The following is a 4015-nucleotide window of genomic DNA, read 5'->3' as shown; positions in this document are numbered from 1 at the left end:
TTTATTTTTAAAAAACCAATTTCCCAAGTGTTTTTCAGAAGCAATTCACGGTGGCTAACAGTCAAAGCCAACGGTCATAAAAGAATCCACATTTCAAGCAAATTGCGTGTTGAAACAGTAAATAAAAAACCATTTTTGTGATGATAATTGCAATTTAAGAGGCCCAACTGGAAGCGACGCTGAGAGACTTTGTGAGCAACTTGTGGGATCAGCTCAGATCTCCATAGCCCAATCTGCCCAGATCATGTCTCCATATTTCTGGAACTCCACATATTTTTTTGCCTCAGACGTTTCAGGCAGGTGACTGCTAGCAAATTGTCAGTCAGAGGAAGGGCTCCTCCGGCTGCATAATCCCGAGACTGCTTTGCCTGGGTTAATTAAAACTAAATATAGACCCTGCCGGCTGGGCAAATTGCAAGGGGAGTTTCAAAGTGTCTGAGTATTTCTTCCACCTACTTTCACCTGGAGCAGAGCTCTTTGGGATGCCGTTCAAAAGTGTGAGGCGAGAGAGAGGAAGCAGGGAGAGATTATTCTGGGATGCCTCTGCTCTAAAGCAGGGTGGAGGAGAGGAGGGCGGATGCAGAGCCCTGTAGGAATGAAATTATGTTGAGTGGAGAGAACCTCTTGCTGCCTTCATTGGCTAGTCTTTGGCCGGGCAAAATCCAGTCCCCTGAGGAATGAGGACTGGCTGGCCTACTGAGGGCAAGGCCTTTCCAGCAATTGCAATTCCCCCTAGTGACATTGCTTACTCTCTTTTAGCCCTTAAGAAGGAGGCAAAATCCATGGCTGATTTGCTTGCTTGCTTTAGATTTAGATTTGCTCACTCTGCCATTTTGCATAAGCTTGACTTTGATTCAGTTTTAATTAGCACTGTTATTTCATTGTGATATATATTTATCTAATCTTTTAGGACAATTTTATTGCCTCGTGGATCCAGTTTGGGATACAAAAGCATGATAGGAATGTATTTCAGATTAATTGGCCAATATTGGTGTGCTGTTCTTATCATCAGGTCGTAGATAGCTATGCATCTGATTACTGCATTTTTAGGCAGGGAACGCACCTCCCTCCATCAACTGCTTATTGGAGAAGCCTCTTCAATCTTATTTATGACTATCAACCTAGAATTGTTTTTAATGTGTGAGGTTTTTTTTAATGCTCAGTGTTTTATGGTGTTTTTATATATGCTGGAAGCCGCCCAGAGTGGCTGGGGCAGCCCAATCAGATGGACAGTGTATTATTATTATTATTATTATTATTATTATTATTATTATTATTATGTTTTGAGTCTCTTTGAGGTATGCAGCGATCTTTGTAGTTAATATCTTTTAAACAAGTTCCTAATCAATTCTTTCTTGCATTTCAAGTCTTTCTTTAATAAAAAAATATTTTTAGAAAATGTCTAGAGCTAGAAAGTAGCAAAAGGCCATCTATTCGAAAGGACTACTTGCCCAAAGTGTGAGAAATGGGGGTGAGCATCCACCCTTAGCCCCACACAACCTTCAGAAACTGGGCAACAGTGTGTCTTGCCAGCACCCAGTGATCAGTAATCTCTGGGCTGGTTGCAGTCATTCAGCAGTGCCGGAAGAATCATTCTGTACCTGTTCAGGCGTAGTCAATATGATGAAGTGGACCCTAGTCCACGAAAGCTTGTGCTATAATAAATCCATCTGTCTTTAAGGTTTCCCCAAGGCTCTTGCTTGTTTTTCCTGTGAAATACTAACAGTGCTGCTCCTCTGGAAATATCACAAGTTTCAAGGCTAAAACTGGCATTATAAACAAACAGATTCTGGACCTGAACACCTGAGCAAATAGAATCCATTCCTTCATCAAAGTTTTCACAGCATGGTTAGAGTTTTCTAAGCTTGATGCTGACCTATCCGTGATACCGTGGTTGATTTTTATTTTATTTTATTTTATTTTATTTTATTTTATTTTATTTTATTGCAAGGGAGTTGGACTAGATGGACTTCAGTGTTCTTTCTAACTGCACAATTATAAAATCCTGCTTTTTGCCCTGTAGACTTTCTTGTGTCATGATCAGCTGTCCTGCCATGTCCTGGAAAGCATGCCTGCAGGGTGCGGCACCATGGACAGCTCCGAGTGAGCAACTTGCTCCAGCAAACCCTGGGCCTGGATGGAGGCCTTTTATGCCTCTAGTTTGCCCCTCCCAGACTCCGCCCCTTTCTTGATGAATGGAGGGCCTTAAAGGGGCAGGCTGGGGCGTAACACATCTCCCAGAAAACACCTTCCTAGTTTGTGGCCTGCATTGACAGGCCTACTTGGAGGTGGTTCCCTTGTGTAGAGGGGATTGCTTCCTCAAGGGATTCATATTCTGAGCATCCAGGTTCTGAATATCCCAATTTAGGGGTCCATGGTGCAAGGACCACCAAACCACAAGGTTCTAGAGCTTAGGCCCAGTTGTGATGATGAGCCTATGTTGGTTTCTAGCGCCTCTGCCTCCACTGTCCTTGGGCTGCTGGATTTGGCTGGATCAGTCAAACCAATCCAGTTTATTGAAATGAACTTGACAGCTATTGAATGCCCTCAGCTAGCTGGCCGACAGTTCAAGGATCTGTTGGAGTTTGTGCTATGAGCTGTTCATCTTATGCTCAGTTGGTACAGGTGTGCAAATAAACCATGTGCCACTCTGACAGCATTCTCCTTTTAGAAAAAGGAGGAGGAAAATGATCTCAAATTTGCTCACTCTCTTACAGTTGTTTCTTGAGCCACACCTGAGAGTTGGCATCTGGGTATTAGCTACTGGCACGGATGGTTTTAAAGAGCGCTTGTTGCACTTCATGCAGAAATAGGCAGAGACTTTGCCTATGCTTTGGGCATCTTATATTTATTTTGTATTTTCACTGGTTCATTTGCACCATTTTTAATCCTGCTGGAAAACTCCCAGAAAGCAGTTTGCATGAGATAATGAGCACATAACAAAATCCCTGCCCTCAGGCTTACAGGCAAAAAGGTGTGGCACAAAATGAACAAGGGGTGAAGAGGGAAGAGGAAGACAAGCAAACTCAAGCACTGGTTCTTAAATGTACAAAATTGTTCTGAGCACCACCAAGGATGGAAAACCGTTCAGGTAGGTAAGGTAAAAAGGTAAAGGACCCCTGGATGGTTAAGTCCAGTCAAACGCGACTATGGGGTTGTGGTGCTCATCTCGCTTCAGGCCAAGGGAGCCGGCTTTTGTCCACAGACAGCTTTCCAGGTTATGTGGCCAGCATGACTAAACAGCTTCTGGCGCAATGGAACACTGTGATGGAAACCAGAGCACACAGAAACACTGTTTGCCTTCCCGCCACAGCAGTACCTATTTATCTACTTGCACTGATGTGCTTTTGAGCTACTAGGTTGGCAGGAGCTGGAACAGAGCAACAGGAGCTCAACCCATGGTGGGGATTCAAACCGCCGACCTTCTGATCGGCAAGCCCAAGAGGCTCAGTGGTTTAGACCACAGCACCACCCGCATCCCAGTTCAGGTAGAAGAGAAGCCAAATGGAGCAGTTCTTTCAGCAGAACTTGACGGTGTGGTCCAGTGCCAAATGACAGCAACACATTACAGAACAAATCAGAGACTGTGTGTGTGTCAACCCCAAGTTGCATTTTAAGACTTCCACTCGTTCACACCAGATGCTGCTCTGGAAACAAAATCCCCTTTTAAAAATGAGTTCCTATAAGCAGAGGAAAGAAACCCAGGACGCTATTTAAGTAGCACGACCGGGAGCTGAACAATACAACACAGTGTAAATTTTCATTATTCTGCTCTGTGTGCAGAATTCATTTGCATCCCCTGCCTTGCTTGCTGCTGGCGGAGGAACAAAAGGACGGCTTGTAAAAGGAGGCCTCTGTGGCAGGTTTAGCAAAGCTTAATTTAATCCTTTGGTAAGTCAAGGTGGCCTAAGGCTTTGTGTGACAACAGCACAATTAGGGGCGGGGGGAGTCAGATGTCAACCCTGGAGTGGCAAGCATGGAGAGATCAGCCTGAAAAAGATTTGCCTGGTCTGGG

The sequence above is a fragment of the Podarcis tiliguerta genome (assembly GCF_965153285.1).
Source record: "Podarcis tiliguerta genome assembly, chromosome: 13".
Classification (NCBI taxonomy): Eukaryota; Metazoa; Chordata; class Lepidosauria; order Squamata; family Lacertidae; genus Podarcis; species Podarcis tiliguerta.
This window is presented reverse-complemented; position numbering follows the sequence as displayed.